Source organism: Callithrix jacchus, chromosome 5 (assembly GCF_049354715.1).
Source record: "Callithrix jacchus isolate 240 chromosome 5, calJac240_pri, whole genome shotgun sequence".
Classification (NCBI taxonomy): Eukaryota; Metazoa; Chordata; class Mammalia; order Primates; family Cebidae; genus Callithrix; species Callithrix jacchus.
Window position 1 is genome coordinate 108,618,369 of NC_133506.1, and position 27,912 is coordinate 108,646,280.

The 27,912-nt window shown below is 45.0% G+C and overlaps 1 long non-coding RNA gene across 1 annotated transcript; it reads right to left on the minus strand.

Moving 5' to 3' along the window:
• Positions 1-480: 480 nt before the first annotated feature.
• Positions 481-27,777, minus strand: LOC118154019 (uncharacterized). Its single transcript, XR_004743947.3, has 2 exons — positions 27,601-27,777; positions 481-19,704 (listed from the first exon to the last, which is right to left on the minus strand). It is a non-coding gene; the product is annotated as an uncharacterized LOC118154019 (long non-coding RNA).
• Between the last annotated feature and the right edge of the window lie 135 nt (positions 27,778-27,912).

The window sequence follows — 27,912 nt, forward strand, 5'->3', positions numbered from 1 at the left end:
ATCAGCTAATGATATCGCCGAGTCTCAGTTTCTCATCTGTAAAATGGGCTCAGTGGTAATGTCTGAGACATGGTGTACAATAATTTAAAGCAAATAAGCCTGGCAACATAACAAGAGTTCATGCATAAGAGTTGTTATTTGCATAACAAATAAGAAATTAAAAAGTTAGCTGGGAGCCAGGTGCAGTGGCTCACACCTGCAATCCCAGCACTTTGGAAGGATGAGGTGGGAGTTCAAGGCAACATAGCAAGACTGACCCCATCTCTACAAAAAATGAAAAAATAAGCCAAGTGTGGTGGTATGCCCCTGTAGCCCTGGCTACTTGGGAGGCTGAGGTAGGTAAGTCTCTTGAGCCCAGGAGGTCAAGGCTACAGTGAGCTATGATTGTACTGCACTCCAGTCTGGGAGACAAAGAGATACTCTGTCTCAAATAAATAAAAAAGCATCTAGTACAGTTTCTGGTACGCTTAGTAAGTATTCTTTTCTTTTCTTTCTCCCTTCCCTTGATCTGCACACTAACCCTGCCACACTGGCTTCTACCTAGCGGTCTTTTCCCGTTGTAAACCTTCTTTTTCATGTCTGATGTGTTTAAAAGTTTTTTTTTAAACCTAAATGCAGGAATTTACATTTATCCTTTTTACATGTTTTCAGCCCATTATTTCAACCTGTCAAGATGTTTTTGAATCTTGATTCTGCCATCCTTTCTATTAACAATCCCTCTGGCTTTGTGTCAACTGCAAATTGGATAAGCACATCATCCATCTGACTTCATCCAAGTTGCTGAGAAAAGGGTTGAGGCGAACAAGGTCAAGGGCTGAGCCTTGGGGTATTGCTGGAGATGCCCGCTGAGCTGACAACGCGGCCCCACCTGCTTTCCCAGCACCTGAACCATTAGGCAGGCAACACTTCACCTTCTTATTCAGGGCCCAAGTTTTGGCAAATGTCTTACTCGAATGGCCACACCGTGCCCTTTGTCAAAGGTACCCACTCATCCCTCCTCTGTTAGTTGTCCCTGCAGGATGGGAATCCAGTCCGGCACAGCTCAGCCTTGGTGAACTCATGCTGGCCTCTAGGGATTGTTGCTTTCCCTTCTGTAAGTCCTCACACTTAGAAGTTTACCAGGGATTGTTATTAAACGTGCCAGCCTGTTGTTACTGGGATTTAATGCTTTGTTTTCTTTAAAACATCAGAGTATGGGCTGTCGGTAATTCAGCATTTCTTCACTTGCTATCATCCCTCAAAGATGCCTGCCTGCCTGGCGTTTTGCACCTGCCCCTGAGCTTCTTGCCCGGGACCTTGTGTCTGGAGAACTAAGAAGAGCAGAGTTTCTCGGGCTTTACATTGTGTTGAACCCAATTCCTTTCCCTTCCCTCCCCTTCTTTCTTCTTTCCTGCCCTTTCCTCCTTTCTCTCTCTCTCCCTCCTTTCCTTTCTCCTTCTTTCTTTCCTGAAATAAAACTTCTGAAATTTTTTTCATAATATAATAAAGACATATTCTTTGTAGAAAATGTAGAAAACATCCACCTCTGAGACGCTACCTGATTTACAATTGAGTGTACCTGCCACCTGTTTTCTATTTGTGTTAGGCTGCTTACCGGCCTCCCAAGTATCCAGGATTAGAGGTGCATGCCACCACACCTGGCTAATAAACATACAATAATATAAACAGATCTCATAAAGATTTTCAAAATACTATATGCCGCTGTTTCTCTCACATAAAGGTAAAAAAATAATAAGTAGTACATGCTCATAATAGAGTATGTGTGAATTGTCTAAGCAAATTTACCTCCTGGTATGTATGTGAGGCAGAGTCTCGCTGTCATCTGGGCTGGAATACACTGACACCAGCTCAGCTCACCACAACCTCCATCTCCCGGGTTCAAGTGAGTCTCCTGCTTCAGCCTCCTAAGTAGCTGGGATTACAGGTGTTCAGCACTATGCCTGGCTAATTTCTTTATTTTTTATTTTTAGTAAAGCTGGGGGTTTGCCATGTTGGCCAGGCTGGTCTCAAATCTGCCTGCCTTGGCCTCCCAAAGTGCTGGGATTACAGGCAACAGCCACTGTGCCCATCCTCTCAATTTATTTTTTATTTAACATGTCAGCATGCAGTTTCCCAGCTCTTACAAAGCCTGGAGGTGTTTTGATGACTTTGTAAGCATCCTCAGGCTGGATGCTCCATGGGTTGTTTAAATGGTCTCTTGTTTGGGCCCTCCTTTTCTTCATTTCCAGTTTTTCATTAAACAACACTGCAATAATTTGTGCATGCCTTTTTTCTCTACTAAACATTCCTTCCTTTAGGCAGAATTCCAGGAATGGATTTATTCTCTCTTAACTGTGCTGTTGACCCTTTTGGGTTTGAAGACCCTCCTCTGTGACAGAGACATTAGGAGCTCAGTGGAGAGACGAGGTGTGTCTGCTTCCTCCCTACCACCCAGTCCCATGTCACCATCTGCTCCAGTTGGCAGATTCTTCTCGCTCCCAAGACAGCCCAGGAGTCCTTCAGGTTGCAGATAACATGGCTTTTGTGTGTTTTTTCAAGCTCTCCTGACTTAAGTCTGGGTTCGCCCTCATCTGACGATTTTTCTCTTCCATGAAGACTTCTTTAGCGAGTTCTTGTGAAGGCAGACCTTTTCCACTTCATTCCCAAAACACCTTTGTCAAAGAAAATAAAGACCTTGCCATGGGTTTCCAGAGAAAGCTTGCGAGATGAAAGATAACTGAAGGCCTCTCTAGCTCCTTTCTTAATGACTTTATCACCGTATGTAAGTTTAGGCAGAAATATTCCTTTGACACTGACACCTCCGATACCTTAGCTAGGTGTCCAGTCCTTGCCATCTCCACCAATAAAGGGCTAAAATTATTTGCTCTTTAGCTTCTGGGTAGAATCAGAGGACTGTGAAGGGTGGTGGGGAGAGCTCCCCTGGCTGAGCTGACCCAGACCACTTTGATGATGGTGAATATGTGGACTTAGCTCATCTGCGTGGGCAGGTATGGAGCAAGAGTTTTGTCCATGGGCTGGGAGGACAACCTGTCCCCAGTGAATGGGGCTCCCCTGATGCTAAGCACCACTGGGATGATGTCTGTGCTGCCCACCAGGTTTTGGGTTCTTTCTGCCAGACTCTTCTTCCTACAACAGCACCTGCCACTGGGTTTGTCCTTCTAGCACCAGGAACCTCACAGGCCAGGTCTAGCTGTGCCAGGCACAAAAGCTCTAAGAAAAGGCACCTCCTAGACTGTCACTTTTAAGGAGTAATGAGGGAATTGAATGGGAAGAAGGGGTTTGGGGGTCCTTGCGCAAAAGATTTGGAAAATTAGGGAGTCATCCAGGTCCCAGAATGTAGGACAACATGTTCGTTGGCAAGGAGGGGACTCTTACCACGTGCCCCTGTCTAAGGCCGCTTGGCATGGTGGGAGGAGACTCCCAAGAGGGAGTCAGAATGCCTGGTTCCACTGTTGGCCCTGAGCTTGGTAGCTGTGCAATCTCAGCAAATCACTTCTTCTCTCTGGCCTTCAAAAAAAGAGAGAACTTGACCTAGATATGTGCTTCTCACCGTTTAGAGTTTCAAGACTCCACTGCTTAAGAAGTCTGTGACTGTGGGAATGCTGCAGGTGTAAGCTTTGCTGGAAGGCATCCCTCATGCTGGTGTCCTAGAGGTGTCTGAAGCAAGGTTCAGGGTCTGCAAGAACTCCAGGAAGCCTCTCTTCTCCTGCTTCCCCTTCTATTCTCCTCCAAAGACTATAAGTAAAAGGAAACAAGGGGTTGGGGGGATGGGAGATAGGGGAGGATGGGGTAGGGAGATGAGAGGATAAAATAATGGGGGATGAGGGGAAGGGGATAAGCAGCTGGAGGATGGGGTCAGGGGATGAGGAGCGTGGCTATGTAAGAGGTAATATGTAAAAGATAAGAGCCTGGCTATGTAAGATGGGATAAGGAGCTGGAGGGTGGGGTCAGGGGATGAGGGGCGTGGCTATGTAAGAGGTGATATGTAAGAGGTAAGAGCCTGGCTATGTAAGATGGGATAAGGAGCTGGAGGGTAGGGTCAGGGGATGAGGGGCGTGGCTATGTAAGAGATAGGATGGTGTTACCTGTCCTCTTTATCCTCTTCCTTTCCTCCTGTCCTCGCTTCATGAGATAGGCTGTTTTTGGTATAACCCTTCAAAGCAGTGCTATGCAATCTGGCCAGAAAAGTTGTCTTGTAGCTGTTCCCCTTTAAGAAGCGAGGGTCCACCAGCACCCATACCCGCCACTCCCACCCTAGGTGGGAATCAGGAGAATACCTCGCCAGCCTCAACCTCCAGGAACAAATCTCAAAGACCAGATGGAGCTGTTTTCCAAGGGGAGGGAGAAAGGAGAAAGGAGAAAGGAGAAAGGAGAAAGGAGAAAGGAAAAGGAGAAGTAGAAGAAACTCTCAGGCTCCCACCCGAGGCTGCCCGTTGCCCTGCCTGATGCCTCCTCGATCTGCCAGGGCTCAGAAGACACTGCAGCGCCCCTCCCGCAGACTCTCCGCGTGCTGACAGATCAGGGACCAACAAGGCTGCTGCAGCCGGGAAGCACACCGACAGCCCAGATGGGCTCCCAGACAGCCCAGAGGGGCAGCAATTCCTTGGAAAATGGAGAAGCAGGGAAGGCAAACAGGTCTTGGTGGGGCTGTGATGTAAGGAAAAGGCAGGTAGAGAGGCAGATAAAAGGGAAGTAGGGGACACCAACAGGGGTCCTTGGTGGGACCTGGGTGGAAAACCCCCGACCATGAGGACTGCCAACCCCTAGGTGGGGGCGGATGGGCAGCCATGCCTCCTGCCTGAATTCTAACCTGAGCCCCGGAGTTGCCCTCTTCTCAACTTCAGTCACATCCTTCCATTCCCTGAGCCTCAGTTTCCTCACCTTCGCAACTAGGAGGGGCAGAGATGAGGAGGTAGAGTCACCAGTCTGCAAAGCTCCCTTCAGCTCCATCTCAGAGTCTCCCATACCTGGTGGCCCTCTCTCAGTGTGGCCTCTGCGGGAGGCCTCTATCCCCAGCAGGCTTGCAGCAGCAGCCTAGGGACTAGCACCCCGTTTCCTAGATGTAACTACCCATTACATGGAGCGGATCTCTACCAAGCTGGGGCTCTGGCAGCTTTATTATAAGTTTATTACATGCTAATTCAAGCAAATAAATTTGCCCCAGCTGTGAAGCAGAGGAGATTAATAACCTCAAAGATTACTTTGCTGCTTTGATGAGTTTCTTGAGCAGAGTATATTTAGGAAGAGCAACTAGATTAGTCAAAACCCCCTTTAATTATTAGTGACACTGTGCAAACGACTCTATACGACTGGAATACCAACTACTTAACTCCCTGACCTTCATATTCAAATAAACACATCTTATTATAGCAACATGCCTTCTGAGTCCACACACCATAGCAACTGCCGGCCTGAGGACCTGGCAATGGCACAGCTGGCATGTGGACTCCATTAAGGGTGGGGTGACAACTTTAAAGATGTACGTCCTCCTTCCCTGCCTTCATCCCTGGACTGGCTCAGGGCCACAGAGGATGCTCTGGATGTCCTGGAGTTAGAAATCAATTCTCAAATGCGAGGAAATGACTTGCCCAAAGTCATGCAGGGAATTAGCCGCATGGCCTCTATGGCTCTGCCACCTGGTGCTTCCACTCCAAAAGCAGTTTTGCAGCAAGAGGCTGGGTCTGCCTCCTGTGGAGACCAGGAAGGCGATGAAGTTCAATTCCAGCGTCCTCTTAACCCTCACCCTACCCAGGTATAGGAGGCCTCTGTGTGGCTCCATCTTAGTGCTCTTCCTCCTGTGAAGCCTTGGGCTGTTTGGAAATCCCACCTACCCAGGTTCAGAGAATGAAGGGTAAAGGAGTCGTTTCACCAGGGCTGCTGGCATCTCCTGCTAGGGAAGGTGAACGAGGGTCCCTTATGTTAATTCCCTGCTGCACCAGAAACCCAGCAGAAGACTCTTACTCAGGCCCCATCTCTGAATTCTTTTTTTTAAAATTTTTCTTTAAAACATTTTTTAAAAAAATCTTAAAATTAGTTTATTTATTTTGAGACTGGGTTATGAGAATGGCTAATTTTTGTACTTTTGATAGAGATGGGGTTTCACCATGTTGTCCAGGCTGGTCTTGAACTCCTGGGCTCAAGATATCCACTCACCTTGACTTCCCAAACTTCTGGGATTACAGATGGGAGCCAGCACACACGGCCCCCATCCCTGAATTCTAACAAGCCAATGAAGGAGGCACTACCACTGTATTTTCTAGGTGAAGAAACCAGGGCTCAGAGAATTTAAGCAATGTGCCCTGAAAAACTCTTCCCTCATATGTCTACCTGGAAAATACCCCTGGTCGTTCCTGGTTCAAGTGTGATTTCCTTTGTGACATTCCTCTGTGTGCTCTTCCCTCCACAGGATCCAGGCATGGATTCTATTCAATGGGGCTGACTTGCTTATGATTTACCTCCCTGATTCTATTTCCCCTTAAAAGCAGGAACTGGGTGGGGCGTTTTTATATTCATGTCTATAGATGCTGACTGGAAGCCTGGTTTGTACTAAGTGCTCAACCAACACGGACAAAAACTTGAAATTGTTCTGGACAATCTTGATTATCTGGGCATGCGATGCAATGCCACCTGTCCCAAGTCTGATCCTGCTGATTGGCAATTTGGAAGAAAAAAAAAACAGCCTTAGTTCCCTGATACTACTCAACAAAAATTTCACATGCAAAAGGAAACATGATATGAAAAGAACTGTAGAAAATAAAGCTGAACATGTATCTCAACTCAACTGGAAAATGCCTTTTTCAGTGTAGAAACCAAGGCAGAATTCAAAGAGACAGATTTGACTGTCAGTGGGATATAAATGGAAGTTGTGTGTGCACGTTCTAGGTCCCGCCCTTCCAGAGAGTTGGCCTTCTCGTCCCCTTTTCTCCTTGCTGGCAGGCGTGGGGCTGGGAGGGCAGAATCTGGCGCAGCTGTCTATATTACAGGATGAAAGCCGTGTGATGAGAGGACTGGAGACAGAAGATCCTTTCAGAGCCATCACATCAGCCCTAGAGAGCTTATCCTTGAACTATTACGTGAGAATTCTATATTATTGCTATTTGAGGGTCTTTGTGACAGTACAAAGACTGTATTTGAATTATATCATATCTTCATGTTGATATGAAGAACTGAGAATTGGCTAGAGTGTTGATATTGCAGAATGTTAAGATTCTGCTGCCTACAATACTCTGAGCATGTTTAGGAACTGTTCAGATTCTAATAGACTGGAATTTAAAAATCTCTTTTAAGATATCTTGTTTTGTAGATGTCACTGGAACCATGCAAATATCCTTACAGTTGTAAAATAAAATTATTTTTATAAAGCGATCCATGAAATTTTTTCTAAAAAGTCTCAATCATGAAAGCAAAATGAAAGAGAGAAATCTATGTATGAATTGGTATTGCAGCATAATTACATAGAAAGAACTATTTCAAATGATTTAAAGACAAATTAATTTGATTATCATCCCAAGTGTGATATAGCCTAATAAAAATAACTGCAAAAAATTCTAGAAGTGTTTGTCAATATATGTACATTGGTGACGACAGTGTTGGTATTGTTAATCTGAGACTATGGGATATATAGTGTGATAAGGGAAGTGAATAATGATGTTGCTTCCATTGGGAATTGTGATTTTAAGTGTGAAAGAAAGGATATACAGACGTAAGACCGATGAAGCTATGGCTAAGCTCTGTAATCCTGAATCTGAATTGGTAGTACCAATAAGAATTCAAGAGATACGTCATTATTTTCTAATTCTGTCTATGGTCTGATTATTTTTTATTCCATCAAAAAGACTAGGGAACAATAGCCAACCTAGTAACAATGAACACCAGCTTATGGCCTCTAAATATTGTTACCCCTCAAATGGCTTTTTGGAGAAATGACAGTTTCCAGTTTGGGGGCACAACATATACGAGATGAACATAGAACATCTTGTTACAGCGGAAGCCATCAAAGATTACTAGGAAGTAGCAACTTGAAGAGGCACCTACTGGCCAAAGATAAGACAATTTGATCATCAATAAAATCAAATGCAGTGGACTGGAACACATAAAATATGTTTCAATCCATGCATTCATAGTAACTTTTTTATGAGACAAAAGAAAAATCATTCACTGATCACTCTTGGAAGATGTTAGGGAACATATTTATAATTTTGAAAACTAGAAAATAAGGAGAAATAATCAAGTACCTGCCTTTCCTATGTGAACCACAAAGTAAATGAATGGTTGATGAGAAGGAGGTTCTCTTCATATGAAGAATGAGACATAAAGGAACATCATTTTACAACTCTTAATGAAATGATGGATAATCAGTTATCATGTACTATCTGGTGGAAGAACACAGCACCACCTGTGAAACTTTATTGCCAAGTAACTGGACTTGAATGTTATCAGATCTCTAGATTTAACTGTCAATTTCTTGTGAAGGAGAAGGAAAAACATATTTAAGGACACTGTGAAGAAACAGTCCACAAAATCCTAGCTGTGAAAAGCCTAAAAAACTAAGAACCCCACCTTTTCAATGAGCAAGGTAGATGTCAATTTGGAATAGGCTGGGGAGGCAGTGGCAATGGTGGCATCAGTCCAGCCTAGAATGTCAGAGACTGAGAGAATAATGGTGTCCCTATGGGGGGCAGTGGCAGCAACCCAGGGTGGGTGCCAGAGCCCAAGCAGTGTAAGAAAGTATCTACAAGTTATCTACATGGTGTGGTACAGGGAGTTAGAGTCCAAAGAAGGTGAGGAGTGTGTCCACATGGGAGAAGATCCTGGTGAGGGGATGCAGTGGAGCATAAGGTGTTAGAGCCAGAGGGGGCTAAAGGGAGCATTTATATGGGAGGGCTGGTGACAACTATGGCCTCATGTGGGCTTTTAAAGTCAAAGCAGGGTAAGAAGAGTGTCCATGTGAGGGTCCCCAAAGGTGATGGCAGATGAATCACACATTTGGGTTCATTCTATAGGCAAATACATTGAGATAGTGGAATCCAGGACTCTCACTGTCTGAGAAGGAGTTACAAATATGGAAAAAAGGAACATAGGAATGAACTCCGTGGTGTTGAATTGGAATTAGAGGTGTTAAGGTGAATTTATGTTTTTCAATACATGTTCATGTATATATAGATGTAAATGTGGATATGAATGTGTATAAATATGTATCTACGTAGTGCATGTGTGTGAGAGAGACAATGTTGTGCACGTGTGTATATTTTAGCTCTATCCATTGAAAGAGCCCAAGAGAAGTGATATCCAAACACCAATGATCACATCTAGTACCCATATCTTCATTTCTAAAAATCATTTTCCACTAAAAAGAAGCCAAAACTTCTTGGAGAAATGGAGGACTTTGGACCTTGGGCAGGCAAAGAATAAGAGGAGCTTAGACTATCTTGTGCCAGAAAAAAAACATGCTCAAGAACTGATGAGCATGTGTTGAAGGGACACAGAAGCCACTTGAAGGGCTCCCACTGGCTAAATCCGGGAACATTTAAATATAAAAATAGTGACAATAACCAATTATAATTCTTTAAATAATTCCCAAATCCATACTGATATTAAAAAATTAATTTCCCTTAGAATAAAATAACAACTAATAAGTGTAGAAGAAAATATGAAACTAGAAAATCACCATTTAGCTGCCATGATAGTAATAATTCAGCCAGGAAGTATTCATTGATGCTAAACTTAGTGAGCGAAAGTTTGATGAGGAATGGATATTTGTATACATAGTCTCAAAGTATCTCCCTAAAATATATTTATTAATCACGAAGAAAAAAAGAGTAAATTTGTCCTGATACAACCTAGCAGACTTAATTGATCACAGTGAAAATCACTAGTAACAAGACAAATAGAAATTGTGTACTACCTTATAAGATGCAGTGGGAAGAACGTAGCATTGCTTCCGTAATATTCCTGCCAAAAAGCATGGACCCATTCTAATTATGAGGAAACATCAGAAAACCCAAGTTGAGGGACTGTATTAGTCCATTTTCATACTGCTCTGAAGAAATACCTGAGACTGGGTAATTTATAAAGGAAGGAGGTTTAATTGACTCACAGTTCAGCATGGCTGGGAGGCCTCAGAAAACTTACAATCATGGCAGTAGGGGAAGCAAACATATCCTTCTTCACATGGTAGCAGGAAGGAGAAGCGCCAAGCAAAAGTGGAAAAGCCCCTCATAAAACTATCAGATCTTGTGAGAACTCACTCACTATCACAAGAACAGCATGAGGGTAATCACCCCCATGATTAAATTACCTCTTATTGTGTCCCTCCCACAACACACAGGGACTATGGGAACTACAATTCAAGATGAGATTTGGGTGGGTACGCAGCCAAACCATATCAGGAACTTTGAATAATAATGCGCCTATAATCTTCCAAAGTGCCAAGGTCATGAAAGTCAGTGAGGGTTATGAACTGTTCCAGACTGACGGTCACTAATGAGACATGACAATAAGATGTGTAATTCTAGCTTGCATCTTTTGCTCTAAAGGACTCATCGAGACAACTGGTGACACTTGAATGGGGCCATGGATTATCCAGAAGGAAAAAATCACTGTTAATTTCCTGATTTCATGGTTGGATTATGATTATGTAGAAGAGCACACACAAGTATTATTTGCATGTTTGATGTACATGGAGTTGCCAGTGGCGATGGAACATCATACCAGCCATTCACTCTCAAGCGGTTAAAGGAAAAAAGGTCTTTGTTACTATTCTGACAAAATTTGTTTGTAAATTTGAAATTATTTTAAAAAAAATCTTAGCATTAATAAAAGCAAGCTGTTCATGGTGGCCAAAAAGTAGAAACATCCCAAAATCCATCAACAGGTGAGTGGATAAACAAAATGTGGTGTGTCCATGCAATATTATTTGGCAATAAAAAGGAATGAAGTACTGATTCATGTTACAACATGAACGACCCTTGAAAACATTATGTGTAAGTAAAAGAAGCCAGTCACAAAGAAGCATATATTGTATGTTTCATTTATATGAAATGTCCAGAACAGATACATCTGTTGAGACCAGAAAATAGATGAGTGATTACCAGGGAGTGGAGGGAGGGGGCAAATGGAGAATGAATGCTAATGGATATGAGTTTCTTTTTGAGATGAAAATGTTCTAAAATTGCTTGTGGTTATAGTTGCACAAGTCTCTGAATATACAAAAAAAATTGAATTGTATACTTTAAATTAAATGGGTGAATTGCATGGTTATATAAATTCAATCTCAATAAAGCCACTACAAAAAAACAAACCGAACTGGATATGCATGACTTAGCAATATGTACATTCCAATGTAATCCTAATTTGTGAGATCTGTGGAAAAATGAACGTCTACCAAATGTAGTGAAATTTGGCATGTATTTGCTGAGCACCTTTTCTTTCTGCCACGTTCTGTACTAGCAGCTTGAGATTCAGAACTAGGAAGCACATGCCGTCTTTGCCCTCCAGGAGCTCAGGCAGGTAAGCAGTTCCACTGCTGTGGGATCACTGCTGTCACAGAAGGAAGCACAGGGGCTGTGGGAGCCCAGGAGGAGATACTCCACCTGACTGCAGCATCCTGGTAAGCTTCCCCAGGGGATATGACTTAGAGCTGAGCCAAGGGAGTGAGGCGGAGTCTGCTGGGTGGAAGAGGCTATTGCAGGGAAAGGATATTGTAGGCAGAGGAAGCGGCATGAGCCGCGGGATAGACCAGGTGTATCTGGGAAATGGCAAGTAGTTAGGTTGGAGGGGTGGGGCAGATGGGCAGGTGCCCCAGGATGGAGGCCATTGTGTGCCAAGTTAAAGGGAGGCCCTGATGGGCAGAATCCATCTTGCAGTCAGGAAAACAGCAACAGAAGGTCATTTTCAGCTTCCTGAATGCTCATGGTATCAGGGAATTATGAGATAATTGATGGTGCCCATTGGAGCAGAGCCTGAGGCCACAGTTCTGAGACTATCTGTCCCTTTGTGGGTTAACTGGCACTGCCCCTGGTGCTCTGCTGAGCTACCCAGGCCAAAGCCTCTTCTGTCACTATGGACTACCCCCCAGAGTTTGGTGTCGCTAGCTTGGTTCCCTGGAGTCTGGCTGTCACTTGATTCCCCTGGAAGCCAGCTGCTGTGCGATGGAGGAGACAGGCAGCAGGGTTTTGGGAGGGATCTTCTTTGTGCAGAGCTTACATCCTGCTCCCCACTCCAGATGGAAGTGTCAGCTCCCCTCCTAGCCAGAAGACAGGCTCTGAAGCTGTCAGGCCAAGCTGGCTCACCTCAAAGGCTCTTGGGAGGAGGAGCAGGGAAGAAAGGAGGCAAATACAGGGCCCCTTTGGGTCTCAGCAGGAGCACAACTTGAAGTGTCCCATGTCAGGAATGGGGTGGAGGAGGGCAGGAGGAGTTTGTATCTCAGGACTGTTCAGCAGAAGATGTTGAAGAATATTTGCCTCCTCATGTCTCTTCTTTCTCACAGCAAAGCCAGAGGGGCTCTTAGAAAACCTACCTGGTCTCCAGTATAGTTGGCATCATCATTCTCATTTTACAGAAGCAGCAACTGAGCTGGTACAGATAGGTTAAGATCAAGAACATGGCTTTAGACCCAAGGGCGGCTGGTTCTAAAGCCTGCATAGTGCAGGATACAGGGCAGAAGAGATCTGAGATCCTCCCAACTAAGGAGAACCAAGAGAAAGGTCACAGGAATTCTGAAAGCCATCAGCGGGCCCTGAAGGTGCCCAGAAATGCTTCATAGTAGCTCAGCTGGGGCTCTGCCATCAAGAGTAGGCTAATGAATGGCTAGATTGTGCATTCATTCACCCATTGCATACATTTAGGGCCTGCCATGCATCAGGAACTGTTCTCTGCTAGCCTACAGCCTTTCAGGGTGCCAGGTGTCAGAGATAAAAACTTGAATAAGCTGCTGTATGTACTTGCCTGCAGGCTGGGATGGAGATGGGCGGGTAACCCCAAACTGCAGCCCTGTGTTAGAAACTGCAGAAGTAGATGCAAGCACTATATTCAATAAGGGGCAAGTGAGGGTGGAGGCTCCCCAGGGGAGGCAGGTAGGGAGCTCAGGTAGGTACTCACTACATTCTGGAACCTATCCCCATTCTGGGCTTGGTCATACACTTGATTCTGTCAGCAACCTGAGAGTAGATCCTTCTCTGCTCACTTATTGAACACAGAAAATGGAGGGGTAACTCCAGAGGGCTGACTCATTGATATCAACGAGATCTACCTGGCAGGCTAGATTATAACCAGAAGGCTGCTTGGCACGTTTTCAATCAGAACAAGGGGAGCTTGATGGAGCAAATGTTTAACTGCATCAACGAAGGTCGGCAGGTGCATCTGCCTCCCAATAGGGAAGGTCTGAGTACAGGACAAGAATGGGAGAAATCCATCAGCTAAGCCCTGCCTCCGCCTCCACCCTGCACATGCCCAGCCGACTGGCCGTGACGCCTGAAGTTCATTGTTTAAGACTCCTCTCCCCAGGAGATGAATGCTGGCCTGGAGCCTCTCCCTTGATCTTGCTTTCATGGCTTAATGACATTCCTCTTTGCCTACCTCCCATTTTATAGTTTGATTCCTCAAGAGAGATCTTGATCCTTTCATTTGCAAGCACTTTTAGGAAAGCCTCACAGTAACAAATCCTCCTATCAACACACCCAATAACCAATTCATCTAACGACCCACTCCACCAAATTTACCAAATTTGAATACGCACGTGCCCACCCCCCCCACCCCCCCACCCCCTACCTTGTTTCTTTTAGCTGTGGTCTTCACTGCAATTCTTTGTGAGAAAAAGTCGTCTCACACCTTGTCGGTGACAGAACCGAGCACTGTTTTGCATGACAGGATCTACAGCCCTTGGGGGATGTTAGATTTATCCACCACTGTTCTCTCAGTGCCTTTTCACCCCACAGTCCTTCATCAGACCTGATCTAACAGTGTGGCTTAGACAGTCTCCTCCTGCTTCTGATGTCTCTACCACGGAAGAAATCTCAGAACTGGCTTTCATGGAAGTAGCTCTTTTAATTGGCAAGTCTGAGATAAAACTCTGACAAGTGGTTGCAACCAACTCATCTGAGAAGTCGCTTTATCATCTCACAGGGTGGAAGAGCAGGCTCAGCAGGGCTGTGGGAAACTGGGACTCCAGCATTCTGGAGTCTTCAGATTCCTCTCACCCATCATTCTCCCCAGTTTCTGCCTTCAGCCTCCCCGCCCACCCCCAATTTCCACCACATGTGCCTTTAGTCCCACTACCACGCCAAGCTGTGTGCTGATCTGAAGCTCTTTCCTTAGCAGAGTCCCCATTTCTTCCCAGCAACCTCCATCTCCTGATGAAGCCAAAATGAGTAAGTGAAAAGACCACAACTCCACAGAAACCTTCCAAAGCTATTAAAATTGTTTCATTCAACACAGATACTGGAAACTTTGTAAATGATTCCAAAAAGCGAGATTCTAGGGAACTCATTCCTTCTGGCAGATCGGACATTTGGACGACTGTTCATTTGCCATAGTGGCCTGCTGCCACATGAAGTTGACAGACCCTGGTTGGACACAGTGGGCAGGTGAATGGGGAAGGCAGCCCAGAAAAGGGGCTGCTTGAGCTGAAGGAAGAGGAGTACCTCCATCTTGAGGCCACCTGGACTCCAGATTTTCAACCCAGGGTGTGACTCTCTGTTGTGCCCCCAAATGAAAGGTGATTTGTGGTGAAGAAGAGTTTAGATACCAAACTGTATTACCCCCACTTTACACATACACTATCATGGACATCATGTGTGCCATGCCTATACACTATCATGTGTATCACATATGTGACACCTATACATATTCACTATCACCTGTATACATATGACAGCATATAGGTATAGTGCACATACAGACTGTGTGGGCCAGTCCCACAGGAGGACAACTTGTCCTGGGTCCCTTGAACCCAGTTCTGTCATATATATGTCATATGGGTACAAGGGACCCAGGACAAGTTGTCCTCCTGTGGGATTGGCCCACACACTTTGGGTATCCTCATCTCTGGCCCTGCCCCCTAAATGGTGACCCATTATTATGGTCTCCCATTATTGTGACCATCAAGATGCCCCCAGAAACTTCCAAATGCCAATGTTAAGAACCTCTTTGTGGGTATATATTTGCACTATACCTATATGCTGTCATATGTATCATACACATATACATACACACTATCCTGTGTGTCATGCACTATACCTGTACATTCTACCATCATGCATATTACATGTACTATACCTATATGCTGTTATATGTATCATACGCATATACCTACACACTATCCTGTGTGTCACATGCACTATACCTGGGCATTATTACATGTATCATATGTATCGTTATCAGGAGCAGCACTGTCATTCAGTTGCTTTCCTGAGTGCCTACCTGGGATACCCGGCTATGGAGTTACAGCTCATAAGGGGTGACTGGGTCCCAAGGAGCAGGTCAGGTGGGTGGATGCCACCCTGTCCTTCTGTTGTGGGTTCTCTGTGTGAGGCATAATAAGGGGTGAGTATGGTGGTTTTAGGCGGCTTGAGGCAGGAAGCCCAGTCAGTCACAGGGATGTTGAGACCTGTGCTGTATCCATGGCACTGTTTGTATTGGAGAAGCTGGAGTCCAGGGTGCCAGGCTGGAGAGGTGGCAGGCAATGAGGTTGGAGCACAGACAGGAGCTGGATCAGAAGGGTCTGGAAACCCTCCTGGGGCATTGGCAGTAGTCTGTGAGCCTGTGTTTCTCAAGTCTATCAGAACCAACACACCCTTTATACGAAAACATGTTGTAATGCCCCCTTTTCTATCTTGAAAGAAAACCCACAAATAACATAACTTAGGTATACATGTATTTTTTTAAAATCGGTATAATAATCCTTAATATAAAGGAGAAATGTGAAGTAAATTATTTAATAAAATAAGACGATTTTTTTTTTTTTGAGATAGAGTCTCACTCTGTTGCCCAGGCTGGAAGTGCAATGGCAAAATCATGGTTTACTGACCTCCGCCTCCCAGGTTGAAGCGATCCTCCCACCTCAGCCTCTCGAGTAGCTGGGAACACAGGTGTGCTCCACCATGCCCAGCTAATTTTTGTATTTGTTGTGGAGACAGGGTTTCACTCTGTTGCCCAGGCTGGTCTCAAGCTCTTGGGCTCAAGCGATCCGCCTGCCTTGACATCCCAAAGTGCTGGGATTACAAGCCTGAGCAACTGCATCTGGCCCAATAAAATAATACGTATTTTAATATGTAAATATTTGGGAGTGACTGTGCTAGAGGACATAATAGTCAGATGCCTGCTCCTACACGTGTAGTCCCAGTGAATGTGACATTCTAAGTACAGACATATGCCAAGGGTCATTTGCTGTTGGTGACTTGATTTTCTGAAATGGTGAATAACTCTTGGTGAAGTTCTGAACAAAACAGAGCATGCTCTTAATTTATGTGGCAGTTACACTCCTGCTAAAGTCACTGTATACTGAAATTATGCAAAACATATTTTGAGTTGACTGTTAAATAAAATTAGGCAAAAGGCCCAGATGATTATAGGTTGGTTTCTCCTCTACATGGATATCGTGTTGGTCCCTTGAAGGGTGCGAGGAACCCAGGACAAGTTGTCCTCATATGGGATTGGCCCATACAGTTTGGGCATCCTCATCTCTGGCCCTGCCCCCTAAATGGTGGCAGAGGTCTCCCATCCTTGTGACCATCAAGATGCTCCCAGAAACTTCCAAATGCCAATGTTGAGAACCTCTTTGTGGGTATGGGGAGCTAATAAAGGGTTTGAGGGGCAATGTCACAGTTAGGCCGGTGGTGCAGAATGCCTGCTCTGGCAATGGTGGGAGGATGAGTGAGGCTGGGGAGGACATTAGTGGCTATTGTATCACTTGAGAGGTCAGCAGTGGGAGGGCATGGGCTAGGCCCCTAATCTGTAGCAGAGCCCTTCAAGGGTTCCACACGATATCCATGTAGAGGAGAAACCAATCTATAATCATCTGGGCCTTTTGTCTAAATTTATTTAACAGCCAACTCAAAGTACTTTTTTGTGGTTGGGCATGGTGGCTCATGCCTACAATCCCTGCACATTGGGAGGCCAACACTGGAGGATCACTTGAGGCCAGGAGTTTGAGACCGGCCTGGGCAATACGTGAGACCCCGTCTCTAAAATAAACATTAAAAATATTTTAAAAGTATTTTTTGCATAATTTCAGTATATAGTGACTTTTCCAAAAGTGTAACTACCACATAAATGAAGGGAAGAGCCTCTGGATTCCTCAAATCCTTAGATAGATGGGCCCTGGGCAGGTGTGGGTGAGGGACAGTCAAGGATGGGGTAGGGGTAGAATTTGGGCACTGGCAAACAGATATTCACTTTGGCCTGCAATGCCACAGAGTCAGGACCACTGGGTCCTTTGATAATGAAGCCCTTGGCCTTTTCTTTCTTTTCTTTTTTTTTGAGTTAGAGTCTCACCCTATTGGCCAGTCCATCTCGGCTCACTGCAACCTCTGCCTCCCAGTTCAAGCCATTCTCCTGCCTCAGCCTCCCAAGTAGCTGGGATCACAGGCACCTGTCACCACTCTTGGCTAATTTCTGTATTTGTAGTAGAGACGGGGTTTCACCATATTGGCCAGGCTGGACTCGAACTCCTGACCTCAAGTGATCCTCCCACCTTGGCCTCCCAAAGTACTGGGATTACAGGCATGACCTGTTGCACCCAGCCACCTTTGATTCCTTCCCTATGTTCCTGCACTGGCTGACCCTGCCCCCACCCCGCCTTCTATCCCCAGCTCCAACGTACAACCTCCTTCCCAGCCTTCTCTTTCCTGGGTTGGGGAAAGGGGATGCCCAGTGGAGGTAGGCTGGGCTATGCAGCTGCCCCTGAATGGTACTACTCTAACAGACAGCCCTTCTTGTTTCTGACTTATTGCCCTGCTTCCACATAGGGGTATATTCAAAGAGGTTTCTATAGTCAAATATTATTGAAAGGCAACTTATGTATTTATTTTTATTTTTGAGATGGAGTCTCATATTGTCACCCAGGCTGGAGTACAGTGGCACAATCTCGGCTCACTACAACCTCCGTTTCCTGGGTTCCAGCGATTCCTGTGCCTCAGCCTCCCAAGCAGCTGGGATTACAGGTGTCTGCCACCACGTCTGGCTAATTTTTTGTATTTTTAGTAGAGATAGGGCTTCACCACGTTGCCCAGGCTGGTCTCAAACTCCTGACCTCAGGTGATCCACCCTCCTTGGCCTCCCAAAGTGCTGGGATTACAGATATGAGCTAACACGCCTGGCCCTTGAAAGGCAATTTAAGAATTTCCCAAAGTTATTAAAAAAATTTCAATTGGTGATTCTATCAAATTTTTCTTTCACCAGAGACCTAGAGAGAAAGAAGGAGAGAAGAAGCATGTCTTTGTCTCTTCGGACTGCTAAAACAGAATATCATAGACAACAGACATTGTCTACGGGTGGCTTAAACAACAGATGTTTATTTCTCATGGTTCTGGAGGCTGGGAAATTCAAGATCAAGTCACCAGCAGGTTCAGTGCTTGGTGAGCATCAGCTTCCCGGTTCACAGACAGTGCCTTCTCACCGTATTCTCAAATGGCAGAAAAGGGGCAAGGCAGCTTGTCGGAATTTCTTTTATACAGGGATTCTTCCCGTTCATGAGGGCTCCATTTTCATGACCTAATTACCTCCCAAAGGCCCCACCTTCAAATATCATCACACTGGGGATTTAGACTTCAGTAAATGAATTCCAGGGGTATGCAAACATTCAGTCCACAGCAAAGCATGTGGGCTTCTTTGATCTCAGAGCAGCCTAATGGGGGCGATGCCACTCTTTCCACTTTATGTGCATGCTCACATGTATATTTGCAATCATGGAAGCTGCTCCCTAACACTCCTTCTTCTAGCACTCCTAACACTTCCTTCTTCTAAACCCAGCTCTGGTCTCCCCTTGCCCACCTTATATATCTGCTTATTTCTCTTTTACCTATTAAAGGGGATTCTGTCTTGGGCCTTTTCTGGGGAGGGAATTCTCCTCTTCACCCTTCACTCCAAATCTGCTCAACTGAGGCCCAAATTAGCAAAAACTAAATTCTCCTTGGGAGGTGTGGGAGCAGGCTGACTTTTTTTTTTTTTTGAGATGGAGTTTCCTTCTTGTCACCCAGGCTGGAGTGCAATGGTGCAATCTCGGCTCACTACAACCTCTGCTTCAATGGTTCAAGCAATTCTCTTGCCCTCTTCCCCCGAGTAGCTGAGATTACAGGTGGCTGCCACCATGCCCAACTAATTTTTGTGTTTTTAGTAGAGATGGTGTTTCACCATGTTGGCCAGGCTGGTCTCAAACTCCTGACCCCAGGTGATCTGCCCGCCTCGGCCTCCCAAAGTGCTGGGATTACAGGTGTGAGCTACTGCGCCTGGCCCAGGCTGACTTTTTGATAGGGTCATTCACTACCTGTGGCGAGGTCAACATTATCCCAGTTAGACCTCCTATCACACCAGGCTTCCACATGCCCACCGACACGCATGGTCATACCTGCACTCTCACAGAAGCATCCACTTATGCTGTTTCCTGCCATTTCCATCACCTGGTTCTTTGATGAGCACTTTTACGTTTCTTCAATATCAAGTTCTGATATTCATAACCATGACTCTGATTAGTGCAAGACTTCAAAGCACCTATTGAATCATTAAAGAAAGATTAAATTATGTTCAGAATAGCTGAGCTAATTCAGATTCTCTGAAAATTGGCAATACAATACATTTCTACTTTACACAAGCCAGCATGTTCAGATTAAACCCACGTAAAAGCACACCCGAGATAGACCACTCTGAATAGGCTGAGCCCCCCAGAGCCCATAAACACACAGGCACATCGAGGCATGAAGCAAAGAGCCAGAGTCCCATCCAGCCAAATGCTGTCACTACCCCGTAAATCTCCCGGAAATTCACACAGCCGTTAATGTTTGCTGACATTGTGAGTGATGCTTTCATAATCACTCCCATCTATCTGGGCTTGGCCATGGACGGGGTCATTTGGTTAATGCAGGATTCCATCTTCATTGCTTTGTAACTAGTTTTTAATCAGCGATGATTGCTGAGCTGGGAGGCTGCGGGTGGCTCGCCTGTTCCTTCCTCAGACAGTGCCCACTGATGTGTCCTGGCTATTAACCAGGAGTGGCGAGGGCAGCAGGACAGCCAGGCTGGTTGATGCGGCCATGTGCCCCATCCGTTGTTCCGTGGGGTTGGGGGGGGCTCCTTTGTCCCCATCCACCTTTGGAGGGTTGGAAAAGGACATCAGCAGACACAGGGATGGCCCTCAAAGAGGCGTCTATTTGGACGATTGCTTTCAACTTGCCCAACAATTTAATCTCCCAGGAGGGCAGAGAAAACGACCAGTGGATCAGCCACTCTGAAATCAATTCTGACCATCAAAGAACTGACCAGCCAACTGGAAGTGATAAGAATCTTGAGGGAAAGGGTATAATACTATACCCTTCATAACACTGCACGAAGGCTTAGCACGCGGAAGTATCTCTTAGATTTGAGGGGGGCAGAGCCCGAGACATTCAGAAAATAATATATAGTTATAGGGAGGATGACGTGAGAGGGTGAGAAAGGTCTTACCGATGCACTTCTGCTTGGGCCACTCTCAAATGACCCTAATGAAGAAGAGACGGGGAGTGTCTCTCACAGTCCCAGTGATGGCCAAATGAGCGCGTGTGCACACACATACACACACACACACACACACACACACACACACACTTCCTTGTATCTATTGCTAGAACCTTATACAAGAAACTGAAGAGAACAATTGCCTCTGGGGAAAGGAAACTTGCTGCTGAGGGATGGAGTGAGAAGGGAACCTTACTGCCTGTATCTTCTGAATTTTGAAACACAGGACTTGACTGTATTATCCATTCAAATGAATACATTAAAAGGCAATAAGGAGCATTTACAGGAGACAGAAAGGGGGACACAAACTCAAGGGACCATGGAAGAGGGCAGCCAGACCCATGAGAATCAACCCAAAGCCCAGCAAGCAGTCATGTAAGGTGCGCCCTGCACTTCAGACAAAAGGCTTTTGTAGGGCTATCCAGAGCAAGACGGAGATCAAAGCAAAAACAGGCCTGCTACTGGGGTCATGTTATCAGAGGACACCGGAGGTGTCTTGGGAGCTGAGGGAAGGTAGAAGTGAAGAGAGGGAGGCTCAGCCTCACACAGCTGAGGCAGGGGCGGGCCAGGGAGCCACTGGGGAAAGGTGCTTCCCAGTGCCCCACAGCGTGTGAGTGGTGGAAGCAGGCAAGGGAGGGAGGAGGGTCCTCGATAGCGGATGGGATGTGTCTGCTGTACACTGTCCTTTTCTCACATCCAACCAAGAGCAGGCAGAGCTGCTCCTGCTCAGAGGGAGGGTGGAGACAGGAAGCTCCCAGTCTGCCCTCAGCCTAAGAGGCTGGTCCAGTGCCTGGCGATTTGCTGAGTGAGGAAGAGAGCCCTGAAGATCAGGCAGGATGACAGGAAGGTGGGAGGGCAGAATCCTGCTGAGAGGGTATCTGTGGGAGAGTGTGGCAATGCTTGTAACAGTGAGCAAGCCAGAGACAGGGAGGTGAGCAAATGTGACAGCTGTGAGTGTGGAAAGCAGTGAGGGAGGGAGTGAAGGCATGTGGGTGGGTGTGATTCAATGGTTTGGCTGTGTTCCCACCCAAATCTCTTCTTGAATTGTAGCTCTCATAATTCCCACATGTTGTGGGAGGGACCCAGTGGGAGATAATTGAATCATGGGGGTAGTTCCCCCCAATATTGTTCTCGTGGTAGTGACTAAGTCTCAGGAGATCTGATGTTTTTATAAGAGGAAACCCCCTTTGCTTAGCTTTCATTCTTTCTTGTCTGCCAGCATGTAAGATGTGCCTTTCACCTTCTACCATGATTGTGAGGCCTCCCCAGCTACATGAAACTGTGAGTCCATTAAAACTCTTTTTCTTTATAAGTAACCCAGTCTTGGGTATGTCTTTATCACCAGTGTGAAAACAGACTAATACACTGAGTGACTGAGTGATGGGTAGGGCGACTTCAAGGGGGTGGAAGTTAGTGTGAGGGAAGCAGTGGGAAGGTGGGAATGGCAGGGTAAGTGTGAGAGCAAGAGTGTGACAGAGTGAGTGTCTTCAAGTGAGGGGGAGAGAGTGTGGGCGAAGACTGAGCAGGAGTGAGTGAAGCTGTGAGAATGTGGGAGTTGGAGGGGCCATGGGTGTGAGAGTGAGGGCTGAGTGTGAGTGAAGTGTGAGTGGGTCCATGGGAGTGTGTGAGGGGTGTGAGTTTCAGAGGGTGAGTGCAAGATGAGTGTGAGGGCACAGGTGAGTGTGGGAATGTGTGAATGAGAGAGGATTTGACTGTGCATGTGTGTGTAAGGAGTGTGTGTGTGTGTGTGCGTGTGTCCTGCTGGCAAGGATGAAGACAGGCTGTTGATGGGGTGGGGTCTGACCAGGCACTTCCCATCTCACTCAACACATCTGCTGAGGACCTTCTATGGTCTAAACCTGCCACCCACTCCCCGGCTCACAGTGAAGCTGCACGCTGGTCCCATGGAATATTCTCCTAGGCTCATCATGCTGCGTATTAAATTGCTGATGTGTATCAAATTACAGAGAAGGCATGCAACATATAGGCAGAGAGTCGGGGTGTGCCAGGAGTTTGGGGAAGAAGGATGGTAGGACTGGGTGAAGGAAGAGAGGACAGCTGGTCACATCACCCCTTTCCTCAGACCCGTATCACCCCACTGCCCACTGACCAAATGCTGAATTCTCTATTTTTAAAATTGTTTATTTTTTAGAGATAAGGTCTTGCTCTGGCCCCAGCTGCAGTGCAGGGGCGCCATGGTAGCTCATCACAGCCTTGAACTCCTGGGCTCAAGTGACCCTCTTGCCTCACCCTCCCAAGTAGCTGGAACTACAGGCACATGCCAGCATGCCTGGTTAATTTTTAACTCTTTTGTAGAGAGAGGGGTCTTGCTATGTTGCCCAGGCAGTCTGGAACTCCTCAAGCAATCGCCTGCCTTGGCCTCCCCAAACATTGGGATTACTAGCATGAGCCACTGAGCCCAGCCCAAATTCCAAAACCTTTAATATGATGTTCAAGATTTGAGGTAATCCTGGGGAGCGAACGTGGCTTTTACTATTAAGTATATTGGATTGCTCTGGTTCCATGGTCTGCCTTGATTGGAGAGGGTTCCTCTCAGCTCCACGCTCAGCCTTCCACATTGGGCCGTGACATTGCTACTTCACCAGCTGGATCCATGACAGGCTTTCCCAACATGGGGGCGGGGAGGGAGGAGGGAGGAAAGACATCCTTCTTCCTGTCTGCCTCCTGTTTCAGGCAGCATGCCTCAGCAGGGAGGCTTCACCTAGTAACGGCAATAGGATCAGCTTTTTAGGGGGGTGTTAGGAACTGAATGTTTGTCTGTCTCCCCAGATTCCTCTGTTGAAACCCTGACCCCCAGTGTGGCTGTATTTGGAGGTGAAGACTCTAAGGAAGTAATTAAGGTTAATGAGGTCGTAAGGATGGGACCCTGATCCGACAGGATTACTGTTCCTATAAGAAGGGACACCAGAGAGTTCTGTCTCTCTCTCTCTCTCTCTCTCTCACACACACACACACACACACACACACACGCACACATACAGAGTGAGGAGAAGCTGTGTGAGGAAACAGTGGAAAAAGTGGTCATCTGCAAGCCAGGAAGAGAGCCCTCACCAGAAACCAGATCAGTCAGCAACCTGATCTTGGACTTCCAGTCTCTAGAACTATGAGAAAATAAATGTCTGTTGTGGAAGCCACCCAGTGTATGGTATTTTGTTACAGCGCCCACAGCAGACTAATATGGGGAGTATCCCTAGAATCATCCTTATGATGCCCCTCAGAAGTTTTTAACCAAGTCCTTATGTTAATTTATCTCTGTTCACAGAGAGCTCTGCTTCTGTTTTCCTGATAAGACCCTGACTGATCCAGAAGCTGTGGGGGAGACAGAAGAGATGGTGCCTACCAGTCAAGGACAGGAACCTCCAGGTTCAGACAGGACTCTGGACCTGTCTTCTTTGCCTCACTGCACTAGGCTGTGCCCTGAGCCTCATCTTCAGAAAATGGAGGGAAGCAAGTCTTGGGTGACCACAGGATCCCGGTAGCACAGCTCCCCCAAGGTCTTGATGAAGCACCATTACATCTCTCAGCTAATATAGTTCCCAGGAAAGGGACAGGGTAGATAGATGGCAGAGAGGGAGACTGAGTCACAGACACTAGCTAGGCCACACAGCTAGTTAGCAATAGACGCAAGCCTGGGACTCTTCCTCCCAACATGCCACCCCTCCCACAAAGACCTAGAGGCTCCCTGTCTCCTCCCTACTTTTAATTCAAAAGGTAACCGTTCCCACACTATTAACTTGCTGTGTGACTTTTCTCGTGTTACTTTTCTCTGAGTCTTGGTTATCTCATTGGTTAAGTGAAGCTGGTAAACTAGATGTTCTCAAAAGGATTTTTCAGCTATGACGTGCTGTGTTTCAACGATTTTTTCTCAATGAAACCAAAGGGTTCAATCGTCTCCTCAAAGATTTTCCATGTTCTATGCTCAGATTTTGATTTGATGTAATTATAGCACTTACATTTAGTGTAAATTCACATATTTATTGCATCCGTTAATTATTAAGCACTGGCATAGTACTTGCTGAACTTGAGGATATATACATTGGTTAGGACGAGGGGTGAGTTAAGCAACCTGATGTCTGGGACTACAGTTGACCTATCAAGTCAGGGAGTTTATGGAACTTAAGTCTGGTTAAACTAAAAAGGGGCCAGGGATTCTAAGGCCATGTTGTATACTGATGAACCACCCTAATCTGCCTACGCCTACAGAGTGTTGTACAATCTGTGATAGGTTTAGCATGAACATACTTTCAATGTATGTCTTAATTTTATTTGCATTTAACCTTCTCCTAAAAAAAAGGTATTTTTCCAAAAAGTGGCAAAACTGGTAATTACCCCCTTTCCCATAGCCTGGAAACACATGGAGCTTAGGCTGGGTTTTGTCCTCCATGTAACAAAAGCCTTAGCTTTTGGGAGGAGGGAAGGAAACCATTTGGGACCAGACTAAGAATCTCCTCCTGCTGGGAGAGGGGCAGATTATAACACCCAGGAACAGGACTAAGGCACAGGCACCCAAGGAAGGCCTAAGGCTAAGAGTGAAGCAGAAACACTGAGGAAAAACTCTCTGGCAACTCAGCCTCCATCTTAAGAATAAGAAAATACTACGGGAATTTAAAGCTGGTGGTGCACTGAAGATGAACCCCAAACCTAGAGCAGCAAAACCCAAATCCAAGTCAACTTCTGACTAGATTGACTCAACCACCCACATTAAGGGGTAGGCAAACTTTGAGCAGTATGCAGTAAATATTTTAGGCATTGTGGGCCATGTGGTCTCTGTTGCAACTGTTCAGCTCTGCTGCTGAAGCATGAAAGCAGCCATAGACAAAATGTAAATAAATGGACATGGTTATGTTCCAATAAAACTTTATTTATAGACACTGAAATTTGAGTTTTATATAATTGTTTTGTGTTGTATAATTATTATTATTCTTTTGATATACATTCAACACATTAAAAAATAGAAAAACCATTCTTAACTCATAGGCCATACAAAAATAGGCAACAGGCCTGATATGGCCCAAGGACCATAGTTTGCAGATCCCTTGCCTGGGAGAAAAAGAGGCATGCATATTTACTTCAGCCTTTACTGTTCTAAAGATGTTTTGCTTTCAATCAAAAGTCATGAGACACCAAACACAAGACAAACAACCCACTGTCAAGAAACACAGCAGCTAACAAAACCAGATTCAAATATGACCCAGATGTTGAAGCCATCAGACAGGAAACTTAAAGTGACTATATTAAAGGCTAGAGTGGAAAAGATGAACAACATACATGAATAGATGCAGAATTTTAGGAGAGGGAAACTACAAGAAAGAGTCAAACAAATGCTAGGATATAAAAGTAACAGGTGAATGTCTTTAACTGGCTGATACATAAACTTGATACAATTTAAGAAAGAATCAGTGAACTTGAAAATAGGTCAATAGACTGGGAGGCCATGGCAGGCAGGCTAAGAGTGTGAGATCAGCCTGCCCAACATGGTGAAACCCCATCTCTACTAAAAATGCGAAAATTAAGCCAGGCATGGTGGCACACACTTGTAATCCCAGCTACTAAGGAGGTTGAGGTGGGATGATTGCTTGAACCCAGGAGGTGGAGGTTGCAATGAGCCAAGATCACACCACTGCACCCTGGCCTAGGCCAACAGAGTGAGACTCTGTCTCAAAAAAAAAAAAAAAAAGGACAGCAGAAATTGAACAAATTAAATACAAGGAGAAAAAAAGACTAAAAAAAGAGTACCCAAGAGGTGTGGAAGAATATCAAATGGTCAAATATTGCGTAATTGAAATCCCAGAAAGAGAATGAGACAGAGGAAATATTTGAAGAAATAATGGGTGAGAATGTTTCCAAAATAATGAAATAACAGAAAGAAGTTCAAAGAGTCTCAAGCAGAATAAATTAAACAAAGAAACAAAACAAAGAAAAAAAAATAATAAAAGCCCATGCACACATCTAGACACATCATAATTAAACTGTTGAAAAGCAAAGACAGGATAAAGAGAAAGAGAGGTAAAATTAAGAAAAAATAACAGATTTAGCATCAAAATGATGTGAGCCTGAAGACAGTGGAGTGACATCTTTAACGTACTGAAAGGAAGCAAAACAAAACCTTTCGACACAAAATCCTATACCGAGCAAAAGAATCTTCCAAAAGTGAAAGAGAAACACAGTCTTTCAGACAAACAAAAACTGAGAATTCCTTACCAGAAGATATGCATTACAAAAAGTATTAAGGGAAGTTCTTCAGGTGCAAAAAAGAAGATATCCGCCCCAAAATTTGGATTTACGAGCAAAAAATGAAGATGACTGGAAATGGTTAAAATAAAGGCACATATGAAATGGTTTCCCTTTATTTTCATTCCCTCTAAAACATAATTGACTGTCTAATATGAATTGCTATTGGGCCCAAGGAAGAAATAAGGCTAATTCTACGTAAACTTTTCAAAAAAATAGAAGAGAAAGAACTATTTTCCAACTCATTTTATGTGGCCATCACTACTCTGATACCAAATAAAAGAAAATAACAATACAAATTAACATAGACACAAACATCTTTAAGAAAATATTAGCAAATGGAATCTAGCAATACGTAAAAAGGATAATATATCATGACCCAGTGGGCTTATATTGGGAATGCAAGACTGGTTCAACATTTAAAACTTAGTTAATATAATTACAATATCAGCAGATTAAAGTATAAAAATGATATGATCATTTCAATATATGCCAAGAACATTTGACAAAATCAAACAATCATTTGTGCTCAGCATCCATACATGCTCTCAGCAAACTAGAAATAGGGTGGAACTCCTTAACTCAATAGAAGACATTGACAAAAAACTTACAGCTAATAACAATGGTGAAAGACTGACCACTTACCTCTAAGATGGGGAAGGAATCAGGGATATTTGCTGTTGACATTCTTGTTCAACATTGTACTAGCACTCCTAGCCAGTGAATAAGGCTAGAAAAATAAACAGAAGGCTTACAGCTTAACAAAAGACAGAAATGAAACTATTTTCAGACCGTATGATTATCTACATAGAAAGTCCCAATGAATCTACAAAAAAGCTGCCAGAATTAATAAGGGAGTTTAGCAAGGCTGAAGGTCAAAATACAAAGTTCAACTGTATTTCTGTAAATGAGCAATGAACAACTGGCATTTAAAAAAATTTAAGTACTCTTTAGAAT